The sequence below is a fragment of the Prionailurus bengalensis genome, chromosome B2 (assembly GCF_016509475.1).
Source record: "Prionailurus bengalensis isolate Pbe53 chromosome B2, Fcat_Pben_1.1_paternal_pri, whole genome shotgun sequence".
NCBI classification, from domain to species: Eukaryota; Metazoa; Chordata; class Mammalia; order Carnivora; family Felidae; genus Prionailurus; species Prionailurus bengalensis.
Window position 1 is genome coordinate 150,760,983 of NC_057349.1, and position 19,217 is coordinate 150,780,199.

Consider the following 19,217-nt stretch of genomic DNA (forward strand, 5'->3'; position numbering starts at 1 on the left):
CTCTGTGCAGAGGCGGAAATGAGAGCAGGAGGGGGGCAGGAGGAGGGGGGGGCGGGAGGAGGGGGGGGCGGGAGGAGGAGGGGGGCGGGAGGAGGAGCGGGGAGGCGGGAGGAGGGGGGAGGCGGGAGGAGGAGGGAGGCGGGAGGAGGGAGGCAGCAGGGCGGGCTCAGCCCTGCAAGCCCAGGTGTACCCGGAGGCTCAGCCCTGCAAGCCCAGGTGTACCCGGAGGCTGCTCTGGGTTCCCCGTCGGGAGAGGCTGGCTTCTCTCTCATCGCCTCAACTTGGAAACGTTCATGCTCTCTCTCCTTCCCTGCTTAAAATTCACTTTCCGAAGCATATCTGAGACCGCTTCACTTTATGGAGGTTACCTAACAATCAGGTAAGACGGTGTGGACAGAAGGGCGCAGATTTCATCATTGCTCCTGGGGCCTGACTCAACGTCACTGGTGTCAGATGTCCCGGCCCAGCCGTTGGGTTGGTAGTTAAGCTGTGGAGACAGGAACCCCACAGTGAAGTAAGAGTGAAAAAACCCTGAGGCCATCCTGATGTCACCCAAATGGAGGGAGGACCCTGGGGAAGCAATTGCTCTAGACTCCCCAGTGCGCATTCCGAGTGTGGTGCCTGGAGGGCACGCAGGGGTGCCGGGGCGGTGCAGGGTGGCGCAGGGGCACGTGGGGGAGGTAGGGGCGCCCGGGTGGCGCAGGGGCACATGGGTAATGAGCTCGGGGTCCCCGCCAAGTGCCTGTAGGGGCCGCACGTGGCTTTCCAATTGTGGAGGGCGGCAGGGCCCTCCGGCCGGCCCCTGAGTGTGCGGATGCCAGCGGCGGACCGGGGGACAGACGTTCATGCGGGCAGGTGGGCCTGGGCCTCCCGTGGCGGTGTCACGATGTGAGGGCTGGTTTGTGAGTGCTGCTAAGCCAGGGGCCATTTGAAAGCTTGTGGCACACGTCACTCTTGAATGACACACTTGTGAATGGTCACAGCTTATGAGCAGGGAGATGGCTAGGTCTGTGGGCCCAGTGAGCCCGGGGCGGGAGGAAGGCAGGTGGGTGGAGGGAGGTGGGGCTTGAGGAGGTGGGACGTGGGCGGAGGTGGGGTGGTCGGGGTGTGGAGGGGGAGGGGCGTGGAGGGAGGCAGGGTGGGCGGGACATGGGCCGGGTGTGGGGGCGGCGGGATGGGTGGGGAGGGTGGGGCATGGGGGGTGGGCGGGGCGTGTGGAAGGTGGGGGGGTGGGTGGGGCGTGGAGGGAGGCAGGGTGGGCAGGACATGGGCGGGGTGTGGGAGGTGGGGTGTGGGGGAGGCGGGGTGGGTGGGGCCTGGGGAGGTGGGATGGGCGGGGCATGGAGGAAGGCGGGGTGTGGGCGGGCTGTGGGAGGTGCAGTGGTGGTCGGGTGGGGAGAGGGGTGGAGGGCCCTGGCAAGCGTGGGGCGTGAAGGGGATGGGACTCTGGGTGGGGGGCATTCCCAAGGGACGGTCCTTCCCTGGTGTTAACCTGCATCCCGTGGCCAGGTTTGGATGCACAACAAAGCCAAGCTGCGTGGAGGGTCCCTCCCACGCCCGCGCTCTTTCTGTGGATCGGGACCCCCGCGGCCCCCTAGCAGGGCTGCTCCTGGACACGTTTCTTGCTGCTGCTGGGTGGTGACAGTGACTTTGGGGTGTGGACTTCGTGTTTTGGCGATGGTGGAGTCAAAGCGTCTACTCCGCAGGGTCGCAGTGTCCTTTACTTACGGGTTCTCTGTGCGGAGCTAGATTGACCAGTGCGCTCAGGACGGAGGCGGGGAGAGCAGGCTGGTTTTAGTTTCAGCAGGGTGCCGGGGGCTCTGGGGACAGGTACTGTTAGCAGGAGCGTCTTGGTGCACAGCACAGGACCAGGGACTAGGAAGTGTCACCAGAGAGCAGAGGGAGGGGGCAGCGGGGAGGGAGGTGAGTGGCCCATCGGGAGGAAAGTCTGTGAGCTCAGTCTTCCTCCTGCTGCCCCAGCCACGTGAGCTTAGGTGGGAGTCAGGCGGTAGGAGGTTGAAGGGTCCGACCGGGAACAGGTGCGCACGCGTGAGAGCGAGGTGGCCGTTTTCTGGTCACGCTCAGGTTTTTCAGCGTGGCGGACCGTACACAGTGTGGAATGAGCCGGGCCCCGCCTGGCGTCCTCAGTCTCCCGGAGGCCCGTTGCGGGCGGCTGGACCCATCCTGCTCTGTCCTGTAACTTGGACAGACCTGCGGGTCTGGACTCTCACGTGAGGGCCCAGGTGGGGGACAGGTGTAAACACGGAACAGAAACGTGTGTGACGCATTCCACCCTTTACAGAGTATAAACTGGGACGGGCGCCTGGGGGGCTCAGTCAGTTGAGCACCCGACGTCGGCCCCAGTCATGGTCTCTCGCTTTGTGGGTTCGAGCCCCGCGTCGGGCTCTGTGCTGACAGCTCGGAGCCTGGAGCCTCCTTGGGATTCGGTGACGACTCCTCTCTCTGGCCCTCCCCCTCTCATGCTCTCTCTTTCTCTCTCAACAATCAATAAACATTACAAAAATTAAAACACAAAACAGAAACAAAGTATAGATCAGAGCAAAGCTCAGGGCAGCGCGCGGGTCCCGGTGTGGCCACTGCCCCTCTCACCCGGGAGTGACTCCTCATTGGGGGAGGGCCAGGGGACTGATGGGCACAGTCACAGGGGGCCCCTGTGCAGGACTCACTGCGGCCCGTACCGACCCGTGGGTGGCTCGTGGTTGTAAAGTGACCAGGAGACGTCACGTGTAAATGCGCAGCACAGATTCTAACGTTACCTGTGTGGGTGTGACAGGGGCTCCCGGACCCTGCGTAGCCAGCCTCCTCTGTGAGCACTGCCAGGGTCACAGACCTGCCGGGCGCTGGCCACGCGCTGCTCCGGCTGTCGTCTGGGGGCCGGGGACCCCCGGCCTGTCTCCGGGGATGAGCGCACTGGAGATCAGTCTAGCCCAGGCGACGGGGGCAGCGGGCCCAGCAGAGGGAGAGTGCTGGTCTCTCCAGAAGCTGGTCTCTCCAGAAGTTGTTCTCTCTTTCTTGCCTGCTGTTCGGGAACTTCCTAACTGGTCTGATAGTGACATCCCGTTCTTCTTGGTCTCAGTGCTTTCACGGCCGTGTTACCTCACGTGTGCCGTCCTCCCCTGCTGGCCCTCGGGGTACGACACGTGGCCCACCCTGTTCACCCGCCGGAGAAATGGACACTGGGGCCCCTCTCGAGACAGACTCTGGCATGGGATTTAGCGCCACACGGGCCTCCCGGACTTGTTCTGGAGGGACCCCTGGGGACGAAATACTGCAGGAGGGCCCCTCGCTGGGCCCCTGTGGTCAGTGGGCAGGAGGACTCAGTCTGGTCACGAGGTGGGGGGGCGGGGCCGGCCGCGGAGTCTCAGTCTTTGGTGCTGCGGGATGGGAGGACGTCCCCCTCTGTCACCGTGCTTGTGATCGCTGTCCCTGTCAACACACGCTTCCTCCGCCGCGGTGGCTTAGCGTCCAGCTCTTTGAAGAGAGACCAGGCGTCTTGGGCTCGGCCGCGACCCTCCACGTGTCCACCCTGCGCTGGGCTATTTGCAGCGTGGCCTGCTACGCCCTTGCTGTGCCGAGCCCCACCTGCACACCTGCCGGGCGTCCTGTGTCGGGGTGCTTGCTTGCTCTGCCTCCCTCACTTGCCAGAATCGCCGGCTCTTCCTCCGGGAAGCCTTCCGGACCCTCAGGTTGGTCTGGGGCCAGCTCCGCGAGGAGCCGCCCAAAAGCGGGGCGGCAAGTCAGGCATATGCTTATTACTCTCACTTTGTAATAATTAAAAGCGAACTTATTAAGTACACCTTGGAAACCAGTGGACTAATTTTTTTTTTATTTAAAAAAATTTTTTTTAATGTTTATTTATTTTTGAGACAGAGAGACACAGAGCATGAACAGGGGAGGGCCAGAGAGAGAGGGAGACACAGAATCTGAAGCGGGCTCCAGGCTCTGAGCTGTCAGCACAGAGCCCGATGTGGGGCTCGAACTTGCGGACCATGAGATCATGACCTGAGCCGAAGTCGGCCGCTTAACCGACTGAGCCACCCAGGCGCCCCACCAGTGGACTAATTTAAAAGGAATTGCAGAGTGCCCCTCTTGCTGGGACTGCTGCGCTAGAAACACTACTTACTGGGACACCGATGCCCCCTTCCCCACAAGCGGTGCCCCGAGGGGGCTGCTGACACTGCACTTTGTGGGGAGGAACTGGGGGCCCGGATGGATTAAGTGTCAGTGGCTGCGTCGTCGGGGGGGGGCGCTGTTGCCGTCTGGGGGCCCAGGCTGTCGTGGGGGGGACCGTCCAGGGTCTCCGTGGGGCTGCGGGCCAGACCTTTCTCCCCGCGCCCCATGGTCTCGTGTGCGAGTCACGTGAGTCCCCCAAGTGGAGGTGTTGGCCTCCGAAGGCTTCGCGGTGCCTGTGTCTCGGGCTGCCAGTGTGAGCTCTGCAGGTCCCCTCGGGAGGCACCTTCGGACGTGATGCGCATGGAGTGTAGGTGGGTGGAGGTCGCGTTGCCGGACTGATGTGCCAACAAGGTTTTCTTGGGGGCCCTGCCGTTGCCTCCGACTTAAGTGCTCACGCCCCCACGACCATTAAGCACACGTTTAAGGGGCCAGAGGCCGCCTCCAAAGAAGAACGCACTCCAAGCCCGGCCCCGTGAGCAGCTCTTTACGGAGACAGGACGGGGTGTCCTTCCTAGGAGAGTAGAAGACGTTCTAGAAACGACATAACCACATAACAGACATTTTGAGAGATAACCTCGCCGACCCACACGGTGCCTCCAGACACGTCTGCTTGATTTTGCTGAGTCGTCTTCAAGACTTTCCCACCTGGTTTTGAAAAACTCTTTTGCGATGAGAGTGTTTAATCTCTTTATTCGGTAGCGTCGAGGCGTTGGGGAGGCGAGAGAGAGAGAGAGCAAGTCCTGTCACCGGCCTGGGAGTTAGAAGGGGTCGGGGGTCTGCTCACCCTCTTTGCTCCCTTGATGTTTAAGGTGAAATCTAAGGCTGATTTTTATCAAAAATGATTTCAGCACTCAAACCTCCACAGCGTAATCACATCCATTATTGTGAAGGACTTATTTTGGTGGAAATGTGTTAATAGACAATAGAATCCATTTTTGACATTACGGGTGCAAAACAATATGAATGCCCCTGGGGCTTTTTTTTCTCTTTAAATGCTTGTTACGTGAGGGGGAGGAACAATCTGGCCCCGGGAGAGCACAGGAAGGTCTGTGGTTGACCCTTGGCCTTGGCCGCAGACCCTGGGAGCCCTGACATATGTCTGTCTGTAGGATGTCCGTGCTTACGTGGTAATTTGGTTGGAGAGGGAAAGTCTGAGCTCATGCCCTTGGTGCTGGGCACACTGTGAACTTAAAAGGAATCACTTGGCAATCTTTTGGGGTGTTTTTTAGAGACTACCTAGAGCGGTAATGTGCAGGGTAAACTTTTAGAGGTTCACCCCTTCTCGCACAGCATACTGAGTAAGGTTTACTCTTCTAGTGGCTTTTCATTTGACCATCGTGTTGGCTTTTCTTTTAATATTTACTGAGAAGCTGGGGTTGACTTGCAGTGTTTAAAGCCTTCGGGGTGTTACCTGGTCTTCTCTCCTAGCATAGCTAACAAGGTAGGATCTGTGCGGACGTGTGGTTCTGGTGACCGCACCTGGCATCTGGCACCCAGCGGGAAGTGAGGCGCATGCCGGGCGTCCCCAGTGCCCTTGACTCTCCGTGGGGCTCGTGCTGTCCTAAGTTTTTTCAGGACGCTACCATCTGACGTGCGACATTCCAGCTCGGGGCTTTGATGCGGATAAATGGAGGCCCTTGGCGAGGAGATGGTGTGTCAGCTTTGCAGGAGCGTGAGCCTGGTTGCTCATTTCACGGGAATCCTTGATGGTGCCTCTTGTCTAGACCAGCCAGGAGGCCTGGGCTGTGCCCTCCCCCTCCCCCCTTAGCTTTCGACGATTCTGGGTCAGCAGGTCCATTGCTTGAGCCCGCTTTGTGGGTGACTTTGGGTTCCCGTTCCGTCGAGTATGATGAAGGCGGTTCCCGTATTCTGAAGCTCGTGCCAATCTTTGACAGATTGGGGAAAGTTTGACACTTGCAATGGAGTCGTCAGTGCGCCTGGGTTAGAACTGCCCAGTGGCCGTGGATCAGGTGGTCCCTTCTGCGCTGGGCTGCATCCTCCTTCTCCCAGCGCCCCTTCTGGGCGGCCTCTGCCGTGAGGATTTCGGGCCCCTCTGAGCTCTCCGTTTGCTTGCAGAACCCCGAACTCTTGGTGTTGGACACGCATGAGGCTCTCACCTCATGCTTTCCCATACCTCTGCAGAGATGTTTAGGGAGGGGGAGTGGAAGGGGAGCTTAGAGGCCGTAGGGAGACAGGAGGCTCCAGAGATGGGGCGCATCAGCCTTGGAAATGGCCTGACCTCAGGGGCTCCCAGTGTATGCTTTATGCCCGCCCCCTGCCCGCCCCCCTAAGTGCTATGTGACCTGGTGAGACTGAACGGTGGGCGTGTTCCTGGGAAGAGGGCCAAGTGGGTGACCAGGTAGCGGGAGAAACTCTTCTCCCCACAGTTTTGAAGATTCAAATGGCTTTTGGCCATGTTGGTCGTGATCTGTGAGACACTAAGCGGTGTGTCATTTGGAGGTCCTACGTTTATCTGCGGACGCTGTTGGGGTCCGGCCCTGCCGGACAGTGGGGATGGCTCTCGTAGGCTTGCTCTGTGTCACTGCATCACCAGGGACATTACCGCCCCTCCCTCACCCATCCAGCTCTCAGGTGCTCTGTCTCTAAGACACCCTACTGACCCAAACTTGAAAAACAGAAAGTCATAAAGTGCTACCTTGCCCACCGACCTGGAAAATTACCGCTGCCCTAATGGTCATTCTCAGGTGACCACAGGGGACGTCAGTGTGGGCCGGCGGGGCCCCGGGGCATTGCCAAGGTCAGAGGGGCAGGTGCACCTGCATTGAAGGGGTTTCTGTGGAGGGAGGCCGGCCGGAACGGACGGAGCTGGGGTCGGGTTCCACATCACGACCCTGGTCCACGCGGGCGATAGCTGTGGCCGCTGGCCTCGCGGCGACTCCTTCCAGGATGACCTACTGGCAACCCGTTCATCCAGCTGGAGGGGCGGCTTGTCCAGAGCTGTTTCTGGACGTGTTCTGTTCCCTGGGGAAGCGCTAGACAAGTCCTCCCACGAGGATTGTCCCAGCCGCCACCAGTCCCACGCGTGTTCAGTCCTTTTTGCTATTGTTTTCTTCCCACGCCCGCGCACCCGAGGTTCAGAGGTCCGCGTTACGTCCCGTTGATGATGACGTTCCCACAAACCGCGGATGGGCAGACCTGGAGATGTCACGTGCCACAGACTTTCAACATATTTGTTATTGAACTCACAAGCAATAGTATTTTCAGAGTTCCCAGGTTTCCCTCAGGATTGTAGTAGTCAGCTCTACTCTGCTGTCGCAGAAGCAGGAAACTCTGGGACAGTATTGTGTTAAGAAAGCCAGTGGGCAGAGGAGTAAAAGTGTGAGCCACCGGGGAAGGGAATTCGAATCAGGTAGTGTCTACGCAAGTGCCCGTGAGCCTGCCCAGGTTCCGACTGTCCGCAGCCCTGCAAGCGTGTGCCCCCCACGGCGGTCACAGAGGGGGCCCAGCGGCCCAGGCGAGGCCCCAGGGACCCCAGCAAAGCCCTGCCTGGGGTGGGGGCTACCTATTCCTGGGATAGATCCCCCCGGGCCAGACTGTGTTTATCAGAGCTGGGTCCCGTCCAGCGCGGGGAGAGCCCAGCCCGCCTGTGTGGGCGGCAGGCACTGCTGCTTTACTTAGCTGCGACGTCTTGCCAAATCTTCAACGCATTCCTTCTGGGTTATTTTTTTAATAAAAAACGAATTTCCATGTTGGTTTATATGGTCTCGACTCAGCAAAAAACAGTCGTCAGTCCTGCAGGTGTCATTTTCTATAGTTTCCTCGACTTCAGTTTTTTATTTTTATTATTTATTTCTTTATTAAGAAATTTTTTTAAACATTTTTTCATTTTTTGAGAGAGACAGACACAGAGGGTGAGCAGGGGAGGGGCAGAGAGAGAGAGGGAGACACAGGATCGGAAGCAGGCTCCAGGCTCCCAGCTGTCAGCACAGAGCCCCCACGCGGGGCTCGACCTCACGAACCATAAGATCGTGACCTGAGCCGAAGTCGGGCGCTCATCCGACTGAGCCACCCAGGTGCCCCTCAGATTTAGATTTTATAGTTTGGATTCTGGGTTGCAGATGGAAGGCCAGCCTTTGCTCTTGTGGGCGGTGAGAGGGCGGCTCCCAGCCCTTTGCTCAGCCCAGAACTTCCGAGTGCCCTCCAGCGGGCGGGGCAGCGCCGGGTCGGGAGGGTGGCCGTGGCCGAGGGTCCGCTGGCCGCAGTCTGTGTCCGTAGGCGAGGAAGGAACGTCCGCCGGAGGCAGCTTCCAGAAGTCTTCGGAAGAAAGCATACTTTTCATAGCATGTGTGCACACGCATCTGTCCCAGAGGACGAATTCTCCAGGCCCGGGCTGGAGGCAGGGGACACCTGCAGTGTGTTTATGTCCCTGTGAGGCAGGATGGCGTGGGAAGGAGGCTGGAGGGGGGGGGGAGGGAGGCCGGACACGAGGTCCTGCTCCTGGCCTGGCCTCCCCACAGGTGCCGGGGAGGTGTGGGGGGACGGGAGCTGAGCCAGGCCTGGGCCCGGGGCTGCCCCCCGACCCTCTGAGGAAGGGGGCTCCGGCTGGGGTTTGTCTCAGTGGCCGCTGGAGGCTCTGGAGTGACGGGTGGGTCACTGAGCGCTCGGGCCGTGTCTCCCGGGTCCTGCGGCTCCTGGCCGTGCAGCCTGAACTCGTCGGCCCCCGAACCCGCGCAGTCTGGCTGAAATGCAGATTGTTTCTTGTGCACGTGAACTTTATAATATGAGAGCTACACGTCCACGAAGCTGTGAAAATTGTATTTCACTTTCAGTGTCTTACTGAGTTTATCCAGACACTTTCCTGTCGATGAAAGATATTTTCCTTTTGACGGCCCTGCCGTGGGTGACTGTTTTTCAGACTTTTCTTAAATCCCGTGTAATACCTGTTACAGGAGAAGATTTACTGTACGTGTGATGGAATTATAGGAAAAGTTGCAGGCTCCTATGTATTCTGAGAAGGCAGCGATTACGTTTTCTGCTTAAATAACAAATGCATTTGAACAGATAGATGCTTCAGAGCACCTCCAGGGAGCTCTCCGTGTGCGCTTCTGTTCCGTGGCTCAGCTAGCACATGCTCGTTTGCTCAGTGCCGACACTGAACAAAATCGGAGGCCGGAGGTGAGGGCCAGGACCCTGACCCAGGTTTGTGCCCAGGCCGACGAATGGAAGCCTCCGGGCCGTCCTGTCCCACCGTGGTTAGAGCAGGTGAGGAGTGTGTGAGGTCCGCCTGTCTGCAGCCCTGCTGTGCTTTGAGACGCCTGTGGTCGCAAGTGCGTGTGGCTGCTGCTGGGGTTAGTGACCTTCAAGGCCCTGCTCTCAGCTCGTGGAGATGCTCCGTGGAGACCTAGACCCGCCCCGGCGTCTCCCCGGCACACGGATGGCCCGCCGCCCCGCAGCGACTCCGAGCGTCGGTGTTGACTCTGGAGCTCTTTAGCACAGCTCTCACTTCTGCGCACGCGGCAAACGTTTCTGAAGTGCCGCGTTAGTCTTACTGATAATCCTGCTTTCCCGTGGTCTCAGAGAAAACGAGCCGTGGTGTAACCAGCCGTGACAGCTAGGTCCTGTCAGCTCGCGTTCTGGACATCTGTGTAGGGCAGGTCCTTGCCCGTCCCCCCCCCCCCCCCCGGCCCCACTGACTATTAAAGGAATCTTGACCCCGAGCTAAGGATCTTCCAGGGTGTCGTGTCTGGCTTTTGTAGGAACATCAGGGGGAAGTGGTTTCAGTAGTGCCTTGGGAAACCTTCTGGAAATTTCTAAGCGAGCAGTGCGTTCCCCAGTGAGGAAAGTGGAGCAGGGCCCACGGTGGGTGGGCCTTGCTGGGGGTGACCGAGAGTGTGTTTTGTAAACAGATGCGGGCCCACCGGTTTACACAAATGTGAAGGTTTGGCTGGTTGAGGACAGGAGGGCTTTAGAATTCACAGGGTCAGGGTTTGGATTCGGAAGCGATTTTCTAAATCTTTCTGTTTGTACGTGGTGTCCTGAAATCAAGAAACGTTAGCCGCTCCGAGCACCGTGCAAATTCAGGCCCTGCACCAAAACCCACATCACAGGACTTTGTGGTAAAAATCAGCAGGGCATCAGCCTCCCTCCCGGCGTAGCTGGTTCTCGAGATGACATTTAGGAAGACAGAGAGCGTCTCCCACATCGCGCACGCTGCCAAGATTCCTGATCTGCAGTCTCACTGGAAAGGCTTTCTCATCCCTTCGAGAAAGTTGAATGGAAATTTCCAGGCCGTTCAAGGAAATCGTGCCTGTGTCTTTTTCCTGGTCTCGGGGCTGGAGGGCTGTGCTAGACAGTAACGTTCTCTAAGCTCGACGTGCTCGCGGAAGATACGTACACGACTTGGGGATGTCCGTTTCTTCAAAGCTGGCCCGAGCGAGCACGTGCGAGGCTTGTGAGAAGAGCTGCTCACAGAGTGAGCGGGGGCTGGTACCCCCCGGCCACCCAGCCCCCCGCCGTGTGGAGGCGACGCGGGCCTGCGCCCACGCTGAGTGCCCCGAATCGGGGTCTGTGGGCTGGAGCCGGGACACCCTTCACGTGGGGTCTTCTGGGGAACCCTCGCGACTTGACAGAAACAAGGCTCTCGCCCTTCCCTTTGTATGACACCTTTTCCTTTTCGTGGAGAAGACCCGCCCGTGAAGCCACTTTGCCACACGGGTGGTTTGTTGTTTTAAAAACCCAGTTTCTAAACCTGGCCCCCGTGACGCTGCTTTGTTCTGTGTTGAACAAGTATCACCAAAGTTTTGAGAAATGTTTCTATTCCAGGATCCCACAAAGTGTCTCTCTGACATTTTATTTTTCAGTGAAGTCATACTGAATGCATCTAAGGCCGCAAATCCCAAGACACTGAAGATTAGCAAGAAATCTGGATTCTCTCCACGGCCGTCTGGGGCACTTCCAGAATAATTTTTACCAAAACATAAAAAAGGGCAAGAAATAGCAAATGTGAGGTTCTAAGAGCGCCTTATATGTGCACCTTGTTGTCTCCGTTCGGTTTTATGGAAGCGCTGACGTGTCTGTGCAAATAATTTGTTAACGGGCTCCCTCCAGGAGCGCAAAGGCACGGACGTCAGTGGTGGCCGGGGTGGCAGGGGCCTCTGGGCGTGGCTGTTGCAGGCAACCGCCTCTCACACGGACTTCGTGAAACTTTCCGCTTTGTCGTGACAGCAGACTGCTGTGGCCTGTGGCGCCTCGATCTGCCGGTGACGGTATGATAAGGCTTCTGCCGAATGAGATCTTAGACGTGATCCGCCACGCGGCCGGCTGGAAACGCAGGCCCTTCCCCTCCAAGGCGTGAATGGGGCCACGCTGCAGAGAGAGGCTGGTTTCTCGGGAACAAGATCATTTTTTGCGTGTGTTTCACGTTTTAAGCTAACACCGGAGGGCAGACGGGGGAATCCCCGCCTCTTACTGGAAAGGACCGGACGGGAACGCGTGTGCCCGGAGAGCCGTCTGGTCCCGGCCCCCTCCGCCCCTGCTGCGGGCCCCCACGCTGTCCTCTCTCTGCTTCGCGGGTCACCAGGGCGAGCTGCTGACTTCGGGCACGGGCCGAGTCTGTGCCGGCTGTTGCCCCGGGACCGCGACTCCCCCGTCCTCTCGCGGACGCGAGTTTGGCGTGTGAGGTCTCCGGTCTGGTCCCCACGCCCCGGGGTGACTGACGCTCGGGTGCCGCCCCGGCCCTGACGGGGGAGGGTGGAGGGACCCAGGTCGCGGCGGCCCCCTGGGAGGGCGGCCGCGGGCAGGTGGACCGGGCCCCTGGTGACGGAGGGAGGGGGGGGCGCGTGACGTCGGGAGCTGCCGCTGGTTGGCGCCCGGGGGGCCTCCCCTGCTGCGTCCGCCGCCCGTGTTTGTGCCCATCCGCGGGTCCACGCGTCCTCACTGCCGCCTTTTCTCCCTCCTCTCCAGGTGTGCATGAGCGTGTGTCCGGGTGTGGGTGTGAGCGCGTGTGTAAGGGCGTCTCTCTGCGCCCTGCGACCGGCACACACACTGCGTGGGGCCGGGTGCTGGGTGACGGGCACGGCCCCTCGTGCGCCGGTGGCGCGCCGGCCGGTCGGCCCCTTCCTCCCACAATATTAGCACCTCCCAGTGTCAGGAGGGCCGGCGCTGGGAGGAAGGCGGCCCCAGCCCCTCCTTCAGGCGTGGGTCGCGGGGGGACGGCCGCCTCCTGAGTGTCACAAGGGGAGGGCGCGGCTCACCGCCCCGCTGGACCCTAGTTGTGCGCGAGGCTGAGGCTCTGGGGCGACTTCAGCGAGCCCCCGGCTTCCTTGTTCTGAGGTTTCCCCGGGGCCCTGTGGCCACTGCCCCCTCCCGGTGTTTGTCCCAGCCCCGACGGGTCCTGTGCGCTGAGCCCTCTCCGCCCTCTGTCTGGCGCTTGGTCCTGGCCCCTGTGCCCCCTGCACACCCTACCCCGTCTGGTGTTTAGGCCACAACGTCCAAGTCTTCAAACAGCACCTGCCGTCGGATGATTTCCAAGCTTGTCCACGTAGCCCAACTCCGGATACGCATCCAGCCTCCTCTTTGACAGCTCCGCGGCCAAGACCGCTGTTCACAGCTGCACGGGCTGCACACTGGACGAGTCCGGGGCGTGTCGCTGACCTACACGGTGCAGCACAGCGGCGAGTTCAGGGTTGCGGCTTAGAAGGTGGCGGCTGTCGTGACTGCGTTGTTCAACTTAGAAAACCTGGAGCAGAGGACCGAGTTAGCCGTGAGCATCCCCTCAGCCTCCCGAGCCCTGGACACCTGCCACCGCTGGGACGTGGCCGCGCGCAGAGCGGTTCACACGCTGTGGCCTCACGGCTGGGACGTGCTAGTCCTTGTTCGTTCCCCTTGCAGATGGCACCGCGCTGCTAACTGCACGGAAAGCCAGCATCTTGTCCCAGGACTCAAGGTTCAGACACGCTGGTAAACAGAGAAAAGGGAGAACGTGAGCCAGATTCGGCCGTAATTTCAGATCAGACCGCGTTGTACGGAGGGGCCGCTTACGATGCGGACTTAGGTCGGATCACGTCCCGTTTCAGAGACCCGTGGAGACCGGAGACGTTGGGGTCGGAAAGGCTGAGGTCCCCGTGTGGCCCTGCCCCGGGGGACGTCGGGCTAGACAGCTTCTCACGTCCTCGGACTCCTCGCGCGAAGAACCCCCGTGGCCTCTCTGGTTCTGGAGACGTCGCACGCGGAGGGCAGCTGGCATCCTGTGCAAACATCACATTTTAGTGCCTTCTTCCTCTTCCCCGTGGAAGCCGATTGAGCTCGCCCGTGTACGTGTTTGTGAGACATTTGTGGCTGTGCATGTGCACGCAGCAATACCCGATGAAAACCACATCCCACATCCCGCTCCGCTCCCTGGTGCACAGGGTGAGCGAGTCAGATGTGCACGCGGAGCTCGGTTCCCTAAAAACCCGTGGGAGCCTTGGGAGGCGAGGCGTTGAGGTCCTGCCTGGGAAGGCGGGGTGCGTCCTGGAGGTGACGGATGGGAGGCCAAGGTTAGCGTGGGGATGTGGGGGCCCAGCATCCCAGCTGGCGGGGGGTGGGTGCCCTAGACCCGGTAGGACGGGCAGGAGGGCAGGAGGAGGAGGTGTTTGGGACCGGGCTTTGGGGGTCTCGGGTGTGATGGCCAGTGTCTGTGGTGTGATGCCGGATGCCAGGCTTCTCGCGCGTTCCGTGTCCCTTGACTCCTCAGCGGAGCGGCGGGGAGTTCACGGACGCAGAGGAGCTCGCCTGCGTAACGGGAGAGAAGGGGGGCTTTACCCCACATGCTTGCGTTTGTTCTCGGTCGTCCCAAGCTGCAGGGGGCAGCTGCAAAAACACGGAAGAGTCGGCTGTGTGTCAGATTTGGGGGGTCCATCCGGATCTGGTGGTGACAGGGCTGACACCAGTGTGTCTTTGGCACGTTTTACCGTGCGTGGTTAATCACGCGTTAGCTGAGATGGTGACTCGAAACGTATTCGAGGGGCGCACGACGTGAGCCTGCCCTGTTTCACCGGGCGTTTGGGGCGTTTGTTCTTTGCTGTTGCTTTTAGTAACTCACGCTTTTTTCCTACTTTGCTATCGACACACGTCCACTGGGTGATGGGCAGGCACATCCTTACCTATTTGCCATAGGTTCGAGGTGTTTTATGAGTTAAAAATAAAGCGTATGAAGAATGGTGTTTTAAAAGAGAGGGAGCCCAGATCCACTGCGGGTATTTGGAAAAGAGAGCACGTCGATCTCCTGTGTTATCGTTACCCAGAGACTAAACACGGGTAGAACTTTGCAGGGCTGACGTGTTGCGGTCTTGTCTAGTGTGCGTGTGCGCGTGGGGTGCGTATAAAATTGGGATCCATTCTTCACTTGCAGTTTAAATATTCTCGTTTGAAACTATTTTCTACGCCTTTGTGTGATTGTAATGGATTACCATACTTTTGATGCACACACTTAGAGCCGTTTGTGTATCCGGGCTCTCTTGTTGGGTATTTAAGTCTTTCAGGTTTATTTGGCTATTCGAAAGAATACTGCAGCGAGCAAAACTTGCATGAACGTGTGCCTTTCTGATTTTTTCTTCGCATATACTGCGGTATGGAATTGCTGTGATCAACGTTTTGAAGGCTTCTAATACACGTTACAGAATTAGTCACGGTTTCCGTGTCTGTGAAGCGTTTGGCACCGTTGGCTCTGCTTGGAACAAGTCACCGCTTAAAGCTCAGAATCAGCAAGTCTGGTTTCCTTGGTTTTTGATCTGAGAATCTAGGTTTATTGTAGACTTCTGTGTGCCGTGCCGCTGAGGACTTCACACCTTAAACAAATTTTTTTTTAATGTTTTATTTCATTTTGAGACAGAGACAGAGCATGAGCAGGGGAGGGGCAGAAAGAGAGGGAGACACAGAATCTGAAGCAGGCTCCGGGCTCTGAGCCGTCCGCACAGAGCCCGACGCTGGGCTCGAACTCATGCACCACGAGATCGTGACCTGAGGGGAGGTCGGGCGCTTAACCGACTGAGCCCCCCAGGCGCCCCAAAAGGACCTCACACCTTTAACCAAGGTTGAACCGAATCTAGTTATTTCTGGGTCTTAGTTCAGGTCAGTGAGCTTTAGAAGCTCGGCCCCTGCAGTTCGATTCCACGCACTTTTCCAATCCCGGGGTCACTTCGGAGCAGGGGGGCTCAGACCCCGTCAGGGCAGTCTTTCCTGTGGGCACCCCAGGCCACTCAAGGACCAGACTGGGAATTGCACAGATCGGCATCCAGATCCGTACGTGAGGCCACTGACCACACGCCCGCTCGGTCCTGGCCTCGTACCTCGGACCCCGATCACCGCTGTGCACCCGTTCGATCTGCACGTGCAGATGTGTGGTTTGGGCCCGTCGTGGGTGCTTTGTCATGTGCTGCATATTTAGATGGGCTTCCAATCATTTCTTTCTCATTTATAAGTGTTTTTATAACTTGCTTCCTCCACCAAGAGAGTCGACAAGTACAGTTGGAAGTTTTGGACACATAACTGAGCGCTTTCTCGTTCTTTTGCGGACGTCTCCGGGCCTGGTCAGCAAAGAGGTGAGGGGGCAAAGCACACGTGGTGAACAGAGGTTATAGCTCTTTGCCGCGTGCCCTGCTGTCTGCTGCGGGGATGGCGGCCTGGCGGAAGAGAGTGCGTGTGTGCGCACAAGGGAGGGTGGGGAATGTTCTAGACGTGATGTCCTAAAAGTGCTCTTCCCGGGGGGCACCCGGGTGGCTCAGTCGTTTGAGGGTCTGACTCTTGATGTCAGCTCAGGTCATGATCCTAGGGATTGAGCCTCATGTCTGGCTCTGTGCTCAGCACGGCGCCTGCTTGGGATTCCTTCTCTTTCTCTGTCCCTCTGCCCCACTCCTGTGTGCACTTTCTTTCTCTAAAAAGGAGAAGGACCCAGTAATTCATTTTTGCTTTTAATTCCCTTGCCTTTGGGGATGTGTCGAGTAAGAGATTGCTACGGCTGAGGTCAGAGAGGTCTTTTCCTGCTTTCTCCTCTAGGGTTTTGATGGTTTCCTGTCTCACATTCAGGTCCTTTATCCATTTTGAGTTTATTTTTGTGAATGGTGTGAGAAAGTGGTCTAGTTTCAACCTTCTGCATGTTTCTGTCCAGTTCTCCCAGCAACAGTTGTTGAAGAGATTGTCTTTTTTCCATTGGATGTTCTTTCCTGCTTTGTCAAAGATTAGTTGGCCATACTTTTGTGGGTCCAGTTCTGGAGTCTCTATTCTATTCCATTGGTCTGTGTGTCTGTTTTTGTGCCAATACCATGCTGTCTTGATGATGACAGCTTTGTAGTGGAGGCTAAAGTCTGGGATTGTGATGCCTCCTGCTTTGGTCTTCTTCTTCAAAATTACTTTGGCTATTCGGGGCCTTTTGTGGTTCCATATGAATTTTAGGATTACTTGTTCTAGTTTCGAGAAGAATGCTGGTGCAATTTTGATTGGGATTGCATTGAATGTGTAGATAGCTTTGGGTAGTATTGACATTTTGACAATATTTATTTCTCCAATCCATGAGCAGGGAATGTCTTTCCATTTCTTTAAATCTTCTTCAATTACCTTCATAAGCTTTCTATAGTTTTCAGCATACAGATCCTTTACATCTTTGGTTAGATTTATTCCTAGGTATTTTATGCTTCTTGGTGCAATTGTGCATGGGATCAGTTGGAGAGTGTGATGCTAAGTGAAATAAGCCATATAGAGAAAGACAGGTACCATATGTTTTCACTCTTATGTGGATCCTGAGAAACTTAACAGAAACCCATGGGGGAGGGGAAGGAAAAAAGAGGTTAGAGTGGGAGACAGCCAAAGCATAAGAGACTCTTAAAAACTGAGAACAAACTGAGGGTTGATGGGGGGGTGGGAGGGAGGGGAGGGTGGGTGATGGGTAGTGAGGAGGGCACCTGCTGGGATGAGCACTGGGTGTTGTATGGAAACCAATTTGACAGTAAATTTCATATATTGAAAAAAAAAAAAAAGGAGACGGGAGAAGAAAAGGGAAGGGAAAGGAGGAAAGAAAGTGCCTTCCCCGAATACGCTTGCTGTTTTGAGATGAGATAAAAGGCCTCTGAGCAGAAGTAGCATGGCCACCTCACCCCCTCCCGCAGCCCGTGCTCCGCAGACTTGTGCCCTGCCTCTTGGCCCAGCTTCTCCGCGAGAAAGACATCTCCCCCGACGCCACCGCTCTCATTTCTCCCCCAGCACGAAGGACATTCGGCATTCTTCATTCTGTGGATGTACGGCAGCCACGCTCTCCCTGGCCTCCAGTGAGGCAGAGTGGGGCCGTGTCACCTGTGTGCCTTAGACCTGCCGTGTGCCTGTTGCTGGACGTTAGGAGGGATGCGTCGAGTCTTAAGCCACCTCTCCTGGACTTGGAGACCTTCCGTCCAGTGGGGAGAAAAGGCATCAAGACACGGAATGAGCAGAGAACGGTCTGGAGTATCTCTACGTCCTGTGTGCTTCGCACCGTGACCGTCGAAGGAATTCGGATAAAGACAGGGTGACTGTGGTTGGGCTGCCCTGCCATGGCATTGGGGAGGGGAGGCAGAGGGTTAGTGGAGCCGTCAAAGCTGTGTGACGTCTGCCCGTACGGAAGGTCAGCGTGAGTAGGTAGCTTCATGAGGCAGGCAGGAGAGTGGCCTGAAAATAGGTGTTTCTAGAACGGGATGGAGATGATATGCTGGAATCCAGTGTCCGTGTGTGTGGTGTGGCCACAGGCTGACGAGAACGGGGTTCGTCTGGGGCGACAGTCCGGCTGTCCTTTGAGCACCACGAGCCGTCTGCAGGACAGAGAGTAGCCGTGGGGGGTCGGCTCGCCCTCTGTCTGAGCTCGGAGAGAGAGCTGGGGCTCCAGTGCCCGACGACATCTGGTTTTGAACCGCTCGGGTTTACGGAGGATGGTCCCTCCGTTGACCAGCAGGTAAAGATCCTGTGCTTGATTTATATTAGCAAGAACTGGAAGACCATTGTGCGTAGTTGATCATTTAAATCAAAATGTATTTATGAGCTACATTTATGAGGCGTCTCTGCTCCACAGAGTAAAGGGAATCAAGAGGCGGAGAACGTTAGCAGGTTCTGTGTGTCAATACTACCATTCAGGAGTTTTCTTACAGGTTCCTGTGACTCTTGGTCAAACCCGGAGGCACCGCACGTAAGAGATGAATTCTGTGATGTTCTGAGTAGTGCCGAGCCACGGAACGTCTCGGAATGAAGGCAAGACTCAGGACGGTGCTCCCCTCCTCAGTGGATCGTGCTGGGCCGTGAAATCTCCGTCTTCCCCGAGTCCCGCTGTGTGTTCCCTTGTCTCGACAGGGCCCTGGGGCCAGCCCAGTGTTCACCAGAGGGACGCGAGTAAGGGAATGGCTTGCGTGACCAAAGTGGCTGAAAAATCTAACGGCGCATCAGGAAAATAAAGTCGACAGCTAGTCGGCTCTGAAAGCCACGCTTCACCCTTTGCCTGCGACCCTCGCATCCCCTCCTCTGTTCCTGCGTGTCCCTTGTCACTTGCGAAGACAGGGAGCCCAGGTGGCGAGCAGGACCGCGGGGGCTGGAGGTCTGGGCTGGAGCGGCCTTGGTCTGAAAGAGTATCAGTCTTGGAGTCGCCCCTGTGGCCTCCTGCCCCAGAGCCACGACTACACGTCCAAACCCGTGGTGAGTCACCGGTGAATCGGTGACAGTGCTTGGGCCCACCCGTGAAAACCTGGCTCCCTGTTTGGTTTGCTCAGATTCTGTTGTGGCTGACAAGAAAAATAGCCCAGGTTCCAGCTCTCTGCCGGCCAGTCCACGTCGTGACTTTTCGTGGCAGAGTAGAAGTCCAGGGCAGGACCTGTGTCTCTGCGGAGCTGCCTTTCCCGGGGCGGGGGGGGTCATGACACCAGCCCGTGGGGGGCGGCCGGCACATGGTACACTTCCTAGCACATCACCCCCGCCCGCCCCCCCCCCCCCCCGCCCCAGTAGACTTCTGACGTAGCAGTGTCTGGGCCAGGGCACGGCAGGACTCGGGGACAAGCAGTTGGCCAAGAGAGGTCTCG

The 19,217-nt window shown here is 57.8% G+C and overlaps 1 protein-coding gene across 5 annotated transcripts in view; it reads left to right on the forward strand.

Moving 5' to 3' along the window:
- SMOC2 (SPARC related modular calcium binding 2) overlaps positions 1-19,217 on the forward strand; it is a 163,157-nt gene that overhangs the window by 11,109 nt on the left and 132,831 nt on the right. The window lies entirely within an intron of this gene.